Source organism: Haliaeetus leucocephalus, unplaced genomic scaffold (genome assembly GCF_000737465.1).
Source record: "Haliaeetus leucocephalus isolate CR32 unplaced genomic scaffold, Haliaeetus_leucocephalus-4.0 Scaffold964, whole genome shotgun sequence".
Taxonomy (NCBI): domain Eukaryota; kingdom Metazoa; phylum Chordata; class Aves; order Accipitriformes; family Accipitridae; genus Haliaeetus; species Haliaeetus leucocephalus.
Window position 1 is genome coordinate 1,210,299 of NW_010973400.1, and position 14,429 is coordinate 1,224,727.

The following is a 14,429-nucleotide window of genomic DNA, read 5'->3' on the forward strand; positions in this document are numbered from 1 at the left end:
TAAAACAACCCTAGGACCAAGAGAATTGAAAAAAAGAAACCTCATTGGTAAATAGGTGAACTTTTCTCGCTTAAAGTTTTTCATTTTCCAAAGAATTCAAATATGTATGAAAAATGCCTAAGTTCTTGTCATTATATGCATCTTAAAATTGTTTCAGATATACTTTCTCCTTACATACTATCTAGCCCAAACATAAAGTCTTTACTTATTATCTGTTTACATCTCCAACTTTGTTACAACTCATGATCTGAGAAAGGGCAAATATTCCGCCAGTGTAAACTGTAGTAGATCCATTGACTTCAACAGAAAATGACAATTTATGCCAAATCCAGATTTGCCCCAAGGTCTCTTCATGCAAAGTTCTTTAGCGTATGTTGTTACTGAGTGTAAATATTAGTTGCTATTCAACTCATTTCTTCAAAGTAAAGTGTATGATAGCATGGTGTTCCGAGCTTCCTGCTACTAGAACTGCGATGCAAGACTGTGGGTGAACAGTGTAAATTGCCTGTACATCAGGCACCCAAAGGTTTGCTGGTTACTCGCATAAACTATAGAAAATGACCCTTTTACCCTGAATCCTAATGAATAGTCCATGTGTGTGATTTTATTCTAAAATGACGTGTATAGCTATACTTTAATCTCTTTAGTTCACATAATAAGAGCATCATGCACTGCACTATTTGAAATTCTGCAAGTGGTTTTAATAAAAGAATAATCTTCAGGAAATATATAGTTTAAAATGTCCTTTTATTATCTCTTTTTAAATATGGAGATGGGGGGTCGGGAGGTGGAAAAGAGGAGGAGTGCAGGCTGTAAGGAGATGGTTAGAAAGTATTGCTGAATCATCTACTTCATAAAAACTAATCCTCATCTGACAGAGCTCCTTTAGTTCTTTTTTTTTTCTTCCCTTTTTTTTTTTCTGAAATGAATAAAAGGAAAAATTGTACTTATTAAACAAGTTGCAATTTTGGTAGAACAGCCAACACTAGTCATAGCTCTGTGTTAACCAGCTGGCTATTAGATCAGCATTCCTAGCCTTGACTTTGGATTTTTGCGAATCTTCTTATTTAATTTGTCAGAAGACTACAGAGAGAAGAAAACATAAACTAATGAGACACTGCATGTTTTTCATTTCAAAATCTTATTATGACCATAGATCAGTTAGATATTTAGGCACAAATGTTTGAAGCCAAAGGTACTGCTTGCAGCTTTAAAGTTAGCGTGCTGTGTTTACCTGCAAAGATCCATTTGTTTGCTCAAACATCATCTTGATTAGAAATCAGGAGTTCCCAGCTCCCATTTGTGAAGATTCTTAGTCACCCTTTGCATTGCTTACTGAAGAGAAATTTGTACAAAGTAGGACAGAAAATTCCAAAATTTTGTAATCAGATATATGATCATCAAATGCATCTACCTTTGAAGTCAACAAACAGATACCAACTTATACCAACTCCAACTGCGGATTACTGCTGTTTCTGGTTTTCTGGCTCTTTGAGACATTAAATTTAATCTTTACTGTTACTATTATTGTTACTTTATTTGTGGCCATGTCTAGAAGTCCTACGTGTGTTAGAAAATGTACAGGTGCAGACTAAAGGATCCCTTTCTTCTGTCCTCCTCCTTCATTCCTACAACCTATAATTTATCTCCCTCAATGACCATGGTTGTAAGCAGTGACCTCTGTTGCGATCATTGTAATAGTGCTCTAAGAGTGAAATTTTTCCTCAGTTGCTTTAATCTACAAGTCCAAATTAACAAAAATATAGGCTCTTCCACTTCATGGATTTTGCTGAGAAGAGGGAAGAAAAAAGAGGACATGCAAAAAGAGTCTAAAAAAACCCCGACAAAAACTCAGAATGACAAAAAGAAATGCAAGTGTGTGAATAAAGACATGTATCCTTTCTAAGTGTTGGGAAGAAGTTTTGCAGCATGTAGTTTTCTCAGTGTTACCCTTTAATTCCAGAAAAAGAGTGGCACAGTACTTAATCATCAATCACTAATCAGCTATGACATGCAATTTGTATTCATATTCATGAGTCCTTTCCAATGTTCTAGGTCAGCTTCACCTCACAAGCTAAAAATCAGACAACAGCATCTGATTCAGGGACTATGACTGAAAGTTAGTATGTGTAACCTTGCTTCCTTCCTTTATTATATGTTATTGTTGTCTTTTTCATCCCAGCTAACAGATTGTCCACCAAAAGTTCAACAGTATCATCTGTCACTTCAAAGCGCTCTTACATCTGACTTGCCTTACCCTGGCAGAAAGAGGTGAGAGATGATCTGAGACAAGTGTAATGGCTAACCACCTCCGTGTAGTCATTTTTCAACTCTCCAAGACCAGTGTATAGAAGCTGACCTCGCTCTGTGACCTAAATTGATCTCGCTAGCTAAATGGGGTCAAGCCTGGTCACTCCTGGGAAGGTAGAAATACTTCTTACAGCACAGCTGAGGCTTTGCATTCCTCCTCCAAAGCACTGTGCAGGCAACCCAAACAGCCTGGAGGCAATTCTTAATGAGATCCTTTATTCTGAAGAAAAATCCTTCCACCAGAGGTAATCACTCTGGGCTAGATTGTACCTATTCATCCTAAACTGCTTGGAAAGGAACAGAAAGGTACCTCCCCTGGCTCCCCTAAAAACTCCTTCAGCAGTTTAACCAAATTTGGTTTTATTTCAGGGGAGGGTCAAATGAAGGAGGGCTGGATGATACAATGAGTGCTTATCCTGCCTGGTCAGAGAAGCTGATGCTGGAGCTGAAGCTGGGAAGGAAGTCTCTGTTTTCAGCTCTCCAATTCTAGTCCAGGGAAAAGGTATGTTGCCAGGAATGTGGCTGAAGGGCGAGAGCCAGAAAAAACACCAGTCAAAATCTGGGACAAAATAAAGTCCTGGAGATTTACTTTTTTTTCAGAGAGCAAGGAAAAATATAGTTTCCTAGGACTGTCCTGCCCCAACTAAAATTTCTGGTCACTGTGCCCTATTTCCCTGTTTAATAGGGCAGCAGACCCTACAGGGGGTAAAAATTATCCATTCCTAAACACTTTCTGCCTTGCTACACTTCAAAGCTTGTGTGTTTAACAGCACTGCCCTGCCAAACACACAGACCAGGCGAAGGACTTCCAGGTGCCTCACACGATGCTGGAAAATGCTGCTCTGTGGCTGGTGGGCTGCAGGGAAGCTGGCTGACATCCAGTCTTGCCCACCAAGGGATGCGGGGCGAGTGCTGCCCACTGCTGCGACGTCTACAGAACACTCGGGGGACTTGTGCATGTTGGGGAAACGTTATAAAAATGTTAGGGACAGAATGACAAGTATAGCCAGAATGATTAATAAAGCAAGCTCTATGGGAAAATAATCATTCTCTATTATAGGGGAATTATAATAAATATCTGCTTCATTTTTTCTTACTCTTAAGCTGCAAATGAATGCTCAGTCTTTGGAAAATGTGCTACGTTGCTAATTTGAACTATACAAATTTCTGTGTACAGGCAGCCTGGGAAAAGCTGTGTATGTTTTTGTACACCCATACACACACACGCACGTATGCCAATACTTAGTGCTGACACTTCATGGTATTCCAACTGTCCTGGTTTTTGCTGAGATAGAGTTAATTTTCTTCCTAGTAGCTGGTATAGTGCTGTGGTTTGGATTTAGGATGAGAACAATGTTGACAACACACTGATGTTTTAGTTGTTGCTAAGCAGTGCTTATACCAAGTCAAGGACTTTTTAGCTTCTCACCCCACCCCACCAGCAAGTAGGCTGGGGGGGCACAAGAAATTGGGAGGGGACACAGTTGGGACAGCTGACCCCAACTGACCAAAGGGACATTCCAGACCATAGGACATCTTGCTCAGTATGTAAACTAGGGGGAAAGCTGGCAGGGGCCACTGCTCAGGAACTGGCTGGGCATCGGTCGGCAGGTGGTGAGGAATTGCATTGTGCATCACTTGTTTTGTATATTCTGTCCTATTAAACTGTCTTTATCTCAACCGACGAACTGGTTTAACCCGGCAGGCAGCTAAACACCACACAGCCACTTGTAAATCCCACCAGATGGGGGAGAAAATTAGGGGAAAAAAAAAAAAAGTAAAATTCATGGGTTGAGATAAAACCAGTTTAATAGGACAGAAAAGGAAGGGNAAATAATAATAATAATAATAATAATAAAAATAATTATAGAATTAGAATATACCAATGGCCATTGCCCCTCTGATTGCTTGAAACGGTACATCCCAATGAACTGTTCAGAAAAAACTAGCCCTTACTTGCACATATTCAGAATTCTCATCAAACTTGTAGAAAGATTTTCTAATGTTTTTCAATGATGTCTATAAATCAAGATGTCATCTAGACAAATGATGACACATGCATCCACCAAATGGTGAGAAACTGTCATTCATTAATGCCATGTAGACAGACGGTACATTTGTCAGTCCAGAAGAGTGAGACTAGGAGTCATCTATTCCTACAGCTCATTGTAATGACACCTTGTTCTACTGTTCTTTTTTGCAGTTTCATTTTTAACTTCTATCCCCATCTAATAATGCTTGCAGTGCTGCTGTAACTTTGTGAAACATTGTAACCATTTAAAGCCAAAGATTTGAAAATGTTAAAACATTGAAATATAGTTAATGAGATATGGTACAAAGCAGTGATTATTTCTGCATTATTGCAAGGAGGCGGCACTTCCATTATAAGGATGGTTTCCCAACTGTCACAATGGCTTCCCCGTCTATATTATCCTGAATCACAGGTTTGAATCACAGCTGAATCTATATATAGTGGTCTATTTTTATCAGTTACATGAAGCTTATTCTGGTGGAATCTTCAATAGTACCTTAAAAGCAGACATCCGCATGCTGCAGAGACCTCATAAACCTAACAGCTCTTTTTTTTTTTTTAAGGTGAGGTCCTGATTTCTGCCTCACATTGGTGCTTCATTTTTGTACATCCAGCTCAAAAACACTGAGGAAGATGACTGAGCCATCAAATGTTTTATTTTATGGAGTGGGCTCCAACAGCCACAGAAATTCTGCTAAGCATCAGGATGTTGCTAGTCTCACTGGTCCGTAGTCAGGTTGCCTAGCAGAGAGCCAACGATGCACTTAAATACCTTCTCTGGCATATAAATTCAAAGGGGGAATGAGTCACCGAAGATGTGTGCTCTGGATTTGTTTATTGAAACCGAAGAGAAGTAATCACAATGCTTGGGTGAACCAGCAATAGCAAGCACTCTGCCTGGCTTAGAAATCATGACTACTTCTTCTCACTAACTGAATATGGAGCCAGAGACTGTCAGCTCATAAAGTACCATCTGAATCACTCATCTCCCCTACAGGAGGTGGCCTGAGTACAGCTGCCTGCTTCCCTATTGGTAAAGTAAAAATACTAATGCTGCAGGATAAATAAAAGATTTATGAAGTCTTCAGACAGTGTGGGAGGTGAGTTATTGCAGACAGTGAGGCAGCTCCATCTCACCAATACCAAAATGATTAAGATGAGAATCCAGCACCAAGGAGATACTCTAGTATTCATAAACAAAATGTCTCTTCCATTTGTTTTTAGAAATTACACTATATTCTTTTATGAGACCATTTCCTCCCGAGACATTTACTTGGTGCTCCCTTGCATCCTACTACAAGCTGATCTCCTATAGCTGCTGGTGCCTCCCCACATTGCTTCTGGTGGGGTTGGTGACATTGATGGGATGGAGTGAAGGAAGAGGCACCAAAGTTGATTTTTTTTTTTTCTCAGTATAATCTTTCTGCTCCAGCACAGCTTTTTTTCTGTTCTGTGGTGTATCTGGACCAAAATATATTGCTTTGGGTCCTTTCAAGATAAACTTTTAAGAAAAATATTGAAGAGACAGATCTCAGGCAACACAAGTCAATCTTTCCAGATACAAATGTCCCCAGTTTCTTCATTATGGACAGATGATCTTACTTCAGTGATTTTCCAGTCTGCTATGACACTTCCACCTTGTTGTGACTATTGGCTCTGTTGAAGTAGCAGCAGCATAAAAACCTTGTTAACAAAGGGGAGATTCGAGGTGCAAAATATTAAATCTGTAAAAGTAGGATGCTTCATTTAAAATACTCTGTATTGCTTAAGGTTTTCCTTCAAGTGTAACTGACTTGATTTGCATCCTACTTAGACTGGTGTAAATCAGCTGTAGCTCCACTGGTCTCAATAAAGCTATGTTGTCGTAATCAAAAAGGGGATTACAGCCACACGTCTGCTTCTCCCATGCTATACTGTGTGTGAGTTCCGATCTATCTGCTTTATAAATTATGAATAGAATGGGAATTCTCTTTTTTATTAACATATATTTTACCACAAGTACTGATTAGGGGGAGACATTTTCTATAATTCCTTTCCTTTTTAAATTGCAATGCAAACAGCTTCTCAGAACCATTGCCCCAGGTTCAGAAAGTGATGATTAAAGAGGTGCTCTGAATTCCCCCTTGGGTTCATTGGGAACTGAAATCGGCAAGACATGCAAAGATGATAGCAAAACGAGCCAGCGCAGGAATGGTTCAGAAAGGGCAACTGGTGGTCATTTTCAGTGTTTTGTTTTGTTTTGTTTTGTTTTGTTTTGTTTTAGAGGGGGTGTGTGTCTTTTTGTCTTTTTTTTTTTTTTAGTTTTATTTATTTATTTATTTTGGTTTGTGTTGTTGGTTTTTTTTTTAATGCAAAGAGAAACACTGAGATAGATACTCTTTGTTGAGGAATTATTGCAAGAGAGTCCTTTTCTAAGGGTTCAAGTAATACAACCATTTCAGAGATAGGATGCAAGAATGAGTATATAAAGTATAAATAAAAAAAAGATAATATAAAGAATATATAAAATATATAGAAAAGTTATGACTATGTGGACTGACAGTGAAAAGAAGCATGAACAGAGGAAGGTGAATGAAAATATTGATCAGGGACTGGAGGCATAAAAATTATCCCCATGATTAGACAGAAATGTTGTTGCTCCAGCTATGAGGACTCAATCTGCTATAATCCAAAGGAATGGTATTATCATAGCCATGAAAACCTAAAGCAATTGCAGTGTCAAAGCTGGTTGATCTCTTATGCCTCAAACTATCTAAATTATGTTTCAAAATATTTTTGTATTAATATAACTTTTAAAGAAATGTCTTTATATAAGATACCCTTGTCAAACCCTGACTGAAAACATATAACTAGTTAAGAGCAGCTCTTTTCTCTAATCAGAGGCGTAGCACCTTTTGAAAAAATTTAAATCTGTGCTAATATCCATTAGTTATTAGAAAATGCATTATCCCATTCTACCAGTCTGCGTTTTGGGTCTAGGGATACAGTAGTCACAGAAACAAAAAAACCCAAACAACTTCCAAACTATTAAGCTTCTTCAGGGATAAAACTAATTTCTTTTCTGAGTTGTCAGTTTTATGATGAGAATATCCTGGAGCTTTCTTCACTTTCCAGGACAGTTTCCTTCCTTCTTTCTCACAAGCAACCCTCTCTTTGCTTTCTGAACATGGACTTGTTTCAAAGCTAAAGCTCTGAGTCTATCGAAGACGTTCCTGAGATGATTGATTTATATTCCTCTTTCTGATTTCAGTCTTAATTCTCATCAGTACTTACAGATATTTACATAACTTAGAAGCTTTCAGCTCACAAAATAAAACAGTTTCCATTTAAACATCTGACTATACTGAATTTGGATGTATGGTAAACACACATGGACAATAATTATGCACTTATACTGGTGTGAGCTTCTCTGGAAGGTGTACAGCAGGTTCTTAGCTGTATGTTGACAGACATGGCCACGGGTGAAATCCATGCTGCTGCAAATTTGCTGCTTTCGGTAGCCCAAAGAAGTAAGTTAATGACCACTGAGGTGTGTTGCTCAATTTTGAAATCAGATTTTTTGATTGCAACAGAGATATATTCAAAGCACACAATTTAATTTCTAGCAGCTAGATGGGAATGTTACTGCACTCAAACAGAAGCTGGGGAAAGAGAAGGAGGTACAAGAAAAATTATGGTTTCTCACAGTTTCCCTTTCCCTTCCACCAGCAGCTGACTGGCAAGGTTCATCCCATGCAGCCCTGGCAGGAATTTCATGTTGCTGATGTAGTCCATGACAATTTATTATCACTTAGAATCAGAGAATAAGTTAAGACGTAAAGGGAATAAAATATGCAATTAAGCAATTTTTCTTTCAGCTTTGAACTGCCATATTTCTACTTTTTCGTTTACTGCACAGAGATATGTGTGAATTCTCCATTGAACATATAGAGTAAAAGTAACAGTTGCAAGAAACTCTGGGCTGATGGATAAACAGATCGTCTGCATACACAGAGTAAATCTAATATTCTTTGTTATAAAAATGCTACAAGCATGTGTTTAAGTCCACCCAACATTTCTTGGAAGCATCAGACATACTGCAGAGGGATTCATTTAATTAAATATAAATGCAGATGTCTGCACCTGAACTAGTCACCCTAGACTCCCTTTAAATTCAATAGAGAGAAATGAGAGTTTCTAGTGTGCAATTCATCTCATCCTAAAGTACATGTCTAAAATAGATCAAATGAATTGCACATAAAAGTGCCTATTCTCTCCATTGACTATAAAGGAATACCAAGAAACTAGCCCTGCTGTAGATGTCTACATCACAGATACCTAGAGTGTGATTGATTTTATCTTACTTTACACATTTAAAGTATATGTGCCTACACTTCCATTATAAGCAATAGAGATTAATCCAGCCAACCAAATGAAAGCGTCTGTCTTAGGAGGAGAAGAAAACACTCCCCTAAACTTATGTAAAATGATTAGCAACCTTGTACTGAGTTGGAATTGTGCTAAGATAGAGGTATCTTGTCTCCCTCGTCCTACCCTGAGAGCAGTTCATAGCAAAGCAAAACAGCTCAGTCTGCTGCAGACTAGTCCTAGGAGAATTTTTCAGTCAGTTCCCAAAACAATCCATCAACTTGATCTCAGCAGCCTCTACTGCTTCATATTGGCTCTTATAATGGGATTTATTTTTTCTTACAGCCCTCAGGCCAGAACAGAAAAGCTACAGGTCAGCAGACACAGCTTCAGTACAAGATATGGACTTGAAACATGAGTTGTCCACCTCTGGGCAAGGGACCCAATATAGCACAAAAGAAATACTCACAAATATTTTTCTAAGCAGTTCCAACTCTGTAATGAGATCTTTACTCTATCAGGACCAACAGGCAAAGGTGGGAGAAACCTGAAGGCACATCTCCCAACATGAAATTCATTTCTTCTTCTAAAATTGTGTTGGAAATGCTTAATCTAGTGTCATATTAATGCATGAACCAAGAAATTGATTCATTGGAAGAGTCAGATGCTTAATTTCAAAGTTTGAGATGCTAGAAAATAATCAGTTCTTAAATAAGTATAGTGGATGTCAGCAAAAAATATTTGCTTCCTTTTGACAGCATTTTAACTCCACTTCAATAGCTGATTTAACTTCAATCTGCTGTTATAAAATGTTTCAGCACTTTCCTGGTTTAAAGTATTGGAGTGTCAGTCCTTTGCAATTTATCCAGATTTTTCTGTAACACACAATTAAAATCCCCAGTAATTATAGAAGTGTAACGTTTTCTGAAGTTCTCTTAAAAAATGCAAGAGAAATGCATGATTACATGTGCTAGAGGCATGTATAGTAAGATTAATAAGGGTAAAGGAGAAACTATTAGTGACATAATTGGCAATAGTAAATCTTCCAATTTTATTGGTAAATGTTTGATGTGCTTTATAAATCAAAGCACTTCTAATCAAAATTGCTGCTCCACATATTTTTGGGAGAACTGAAGAATGTAAAATTTGATTTATTCATCTCTTTTTAATGTATGTTATTAGATGACAATAAATGTGTTGCCAAAAAAAGAGAAATTATATTTCTCAATTTTTATATTAATTCACCATATTTATCCATGTCAATCTATAATGACAGTCAATATTGTCTTAACTTGTTACCCACAGTAAATTTCAGAACGGTTCTTTAAGACTACTGCCTATCAAATCATGGTACACCATTGTTGATGCTTATATATTGATACAATATTGCTGTATCACATAAGTGTTGATGTGAAAATAATGAAATGGCTTCATGTATCACTGAGCTATAGTTAAAGCAAAGATAGAATGTGGACATCTTATGCAGCTTATTATCTTTTGTTCAACAAATGCTGCCAAGGATGATTATGTACTTCACTGGTTTCAAATATGAAATTTTAAGACAGTTGTAAATTTTCTAGATTGATGCTGTTTTTCATCAAAAGATTTTAGTTAAAAAAAAAGGAGAAAGAAGAACAAATAGGAGTTTCACACAAAAAAACACCACTTTCTTCCCTGAGTTCTTCAGCCAACACACTTTCCCCATCTAGGAGAGAAAGAACAGGGTAAGGAAAAAACTCTGAAGGAAAGATTCTTTTTTTTCCCCCCATTTTACAATCAGTTTCATGATCCGTGATTTTTTTTTTTAAATTGAGACTTGTCTTGCTCACCTGTAGCTGTCTGAAAAATTAGGCACCTGACATAATTAGTGCTGAATAGACATGGTAAATGATCTCAGAAGGTGGTTATAGAAGTCTGGAAACCAACTTAGTTGGACACAAACAGGAAAGACGAATCTCACCATTAAAGAGTTCACTCAAGCTCGTCGGTTTAGTTGCAACAAATCTGTACTTTCTCATAAAAATCCAGTGTACTTAGATGAAACAGTTTCTATATAAAATTGAAAATTTCCTCTGCTTCTAGACTATGAAATGCCCTGGAAATCATCAACTAGTGTCAATTGAGTAAGACGTGCTTTGAGCCATTCAAAGATATACTACTTCTCTACTGTATTTGTCTTATTACTAAGAATTGCTCTTTGAGAGAATTTGCATGTAGGTCATAGCATGATTAAAAAGCTTTGGTTCTCTGTAGAAATTTTCTGATACAAATTAGGTATTTAGTGTCTTCATTAAGAAGCAAACTGAACTGGAGCTGTACTGGTAAGATGCGTCGGTCTCTGCCCAACTGTGTTCATGAGATTCAAAAGAACATCTCTCTGTTAATGTGGCCTAACCCACAAAAGGCATCTCAAATCCCAAAATTCAGACCACCCTGAAATTTCACCTCTAGAGAAGGATCAGTATCAGAAGGTGGTATGAATGGGAAACTTTTTTCTTAATCTAAGGCAGAGATATAGATAGAAAAATCTTCAAGAGACCAGCCCATTTGTACTTTAAAGAGTGTATATGAACAAGCTTTTTCTTTCTCAACAACTTCTGAATCAGCTATTGTCATGGTTTAACCTCAGCCAGCAACCAAGCACCACGCAGCCACTTACTCACTTCCCCCCCACCCAGTGGGATGGGGGAGAAAATTGGGAAAAGAAGTAAAACTTGTGGGTTGAGATAAGAACGGTTTAACAGAACAGAAAAGAAGAAACTAATAATGATCATGATAACACTAATAAAATGACAATAGTAATAATAAAATGATTAGAATATACAAGTGATGCACAATGCAATTGCTCACCACCCGCCAGTTGACGCCCAGTTAGTTCCCGAGTGGCGATCCCCCCGCCCCCACTCCCCCCAGTTCCTATACTAGATGTGACGTCACATGGTATGGAATACCCCGTTGGCCACTTTGGGTCAGCTGCCCTGGCTGTGTCCCCTCCCAACTTCTTGTGCCTCTCCAGCCTTCTTGCTGACTGGGCATGAGAAGCTGAAAAATCCTTCACTTTAGACTAAACACTACTTAGCAACAACTGAAAACATCAGTGTTATCAACATTCTTCTCATACCTAGCTCAAAAACACAGCACTATACCAGCTACTAGGAAGACAATTAACTGTATCCCAGCTGAAACCAGGACAGTTATTAATTTTGTGAAAGCAATTCTTTACAAAAATGCACCGAGAGTTAACAAAATAGTTGAGGTTACAATATATGTTTCATGTTTTCCTCTTGTTTTCTAGATGAAGTTAGGAATGAGAGAGCACTTAAAATGCTTTTAAAAGAATATAGACACAAATGGATGGTGATTTTCCTCTTTGCTAACATGTTTTTAAACTCTATGTGAGATCGCTTACAATCAACTTTTCCAATGCATGTAAAGAAATGAAGTTTGCAAATTCATAAGATTGACCCAAATACGCTTTACAGGCAATATCTCTTGCTACTCTGCAATTTGTGTGAAGCTTCTGTTTATCCAAACAAAAGAATGATGCTTCTCCCTCAAGGATGAAGACTTCTGGTTAAAATCTTACGGGCACTAACGTAGCACAATAGTTTTATTTCCATCCATTTGCTGAACTGGATATTTTTTTCACATTCCTGATCAGCAGCTAGTTAGTTGCAATACTCTTGTTCAACGTGAGATCAACATTAGAGGAGACAAATTCAGACTTTTATGCCCTTGCAACCTCAAAGTAGTTAAAGATATATTCATTCTTTAACAGTAAGGGACATTGATTAGTGTGTTGGTAGAGTAAATCTTCTCTATCTTTAACAGAAGTCTTTGATGAGGAAAGCATTGATCGAGAAGGATCAATCCACAAAATCCATAAATGACCAGCTGAATTACTGGCCAATATCTCATCGCCTTCCCTGACAACAGGACCAAACCTTTAGTCTATCAGAGCGGCCACCTTACCATATTTTATTCAACGTGAATTTCAAATATTTTCTCTAATGTGAGTGCAGTGCAGTGCGATGAGACTTAACAAGGTATGATGAACACGGGTAGTCAAATTTATCTTTCTATACTGCTCCCTCCTAAGTGTGAGTCAGGAAACAGATTCCAGCCTTGTAACGGTGGTGGAAGATGACAGCAACCGTGGTGCTGTTGCAGGAGGAGACCAATACATGTCATCACATACCTCAGCTGCCTTTGAGACATGCAACCTTAGGGCCCTTCTAGGAAGCACCACACAGCAAAAATATTTGCCCAGTGCCATCCCTGAGCAATGTCAATGACATGAGAGATAGAGCCCTTGAGGAGGGAGAAAACATGAGGAAGATGAAAAGACCTTGTTGGTGTGTCCACGTAGCATTGCAGAAGACAGTTCCCCCCTTTAAAAAAGCAGCAGTGTTATCTTGAAAAGGCGAATAAGTTCTGTCTTTTTGGTCAAGAGGAGAAAATGATCATAAAGTTACACATATTTTTATATAAGTGCTCCTTTCGTTTCTCTGTGTGAAAAAGTAAATGTGTTGTGTACCTGTGTCTCAAAAGAAGACCTTTAATCAGCAAAATGTTTCTGTGATTTTCAAAGCCTTTCTTATGATTGTCATCATTTTTATATATTAATGCTGCAATTTTAAGTTAATTTTGCCATACAATGGAAAGATGAAATAAGTATTGATTTTGTTGTATAAAAAGGAAAAAGTCATTGAAGACTCTATCTTCTAAACTTTTTTCCCCTTCTAGCAGTAACAGACTATACAGAGTGTATTTCTTTGGTAATGTAATAAAAATCATGTCACATTGAACTAGACCTTAAAATAATAATAATGAATTATTATAGTTATTATTATCATCATTATTGTTGTTGTTATTATTATTATTATTATTATTATTATCTACAGGTTACACGCAAAAATATTTAGCATTCCAAAGCTAGCCCCAATCTTGTAAGCTTTAGTGGGCTAAGTCATATACTACTACTAACAAAACCTGAAAGTTACATAGAGTTTCATTACCCACCCCCCAGCTGTCAAATTCTAGTCCCTGAGGAATACTGAAGTAATAGCAAGCATTTAAACTTTGCCTTGCTGAATTTCATTAGGAAAACACATCCCTGGGACTCAGTAGCCTGAGGGTGCTCAAGTAGACATGCAACGGTTCTCAAATGCCTTAAAACAAAATCTCTGGTTCTTTTTCCCCACGAGTAAGCAAGCTGAAAACCTGATTTTTTTCATTCTAAATTCTGGCCTGATTGTTCCCTGACTACTCAGTTCAGTTCTACTAAGATTTCCCTAGGAATTTATCCAGCTACACAAATGGGATGTTTCCAACACAGGCAATCCCTAGGCAAGATGCTTGAATTAGTTCAGATGAACCTAATGTATCCCACAGCAAGACTCACCTTCAGTTCTTTAAAATCTTCCCTGTTCTGATGCTGACCAGAAAAACACATTTTTTTTAAAACAGTCATTGTTTCCTTAAAACTAGTTAAATCCAATTTAGGATCAAATCCCTTAAATTGCCATTAAAAAAAAAAAAAGAAAAAAAAAGACAAAAAAAAGAAAAAAAAGAAAAAAAAAGGAAAAAAAAGAAAAAAAAAGAAAAAAGCAGTTCTCCTCTACTGTGGAGTTAAAAAGTATACACACTGACTGGATGTCATGTACCCTAACATATTAACTGAATTCCCTGGACATATAATATTTCAAACTGAAAACCATTACAACACCACTGTAATGTT